This window comes from Penaeus monodon, chromosome 30, assembly GCF_015228065.2.
Source record: "Penaeus monodon isolate SGIC_2016 chromosome 30, NSTDA_Pmon_1, whole genome shotgun sequence".
Classification (NCBI taxonomy): Eukaryota; Metazoa; Arthropoda; class Malacostraca; order Decapoda; family Penaeidae; genus Penaeus; species Penaeus monodon.
This window is the reverse complement of record NC_051415.1, coordinates 3,182,854-3,183,141: the sequence shown is the minus strand read 5'-3', so window position 1 is coordinate 3,183,141 and position 288 is coordinate 3,182,854. Positions and strand designations below refer to the sequence as shown.

Genomic DNA, 288 nt, shown 5'->3' with positions numbered 1-288 from the left:
TTTCTGGGACGCCGCGAGTCTTTCCCCTTCTCACCCCCCCCCCCCAAAAAAAAAGAAGAGTTATACTAAGAGCATTATTAAGCTACGACTAGAGCTATGAATTTAGGAAAAAAAAGGATGGGAGTGAGGCCCTTTGGTTGTGTGTGTGTTGGGGGGGGTGAAGCCAGACCTTGAGAGAGACAATCAGAGTCTTAGAGGAGGTACCCCCCCCCCCACATACAGAGGACGGCGACAGGGAAGAAGAAAGGGCAGTGTGGGTTAGCTTTTGCTGCGGTCGCCGTCGCCGCC

General features: G+C 53.1%; 1 protein-coding gene across 1 annotated transcript in view; it reads right to left on the bottom strand.

Annotated features, from left to right (window-relative positions):
• LOC119592269 (ionotropic receptor 21a-like) overlaps positions 1-288 on the bottom strand; it is a gene marked incomplete in the record, with an annotated part of 7,977 nt that overhangs the window by 2,670 nt on the left and 5,019 nt on the right.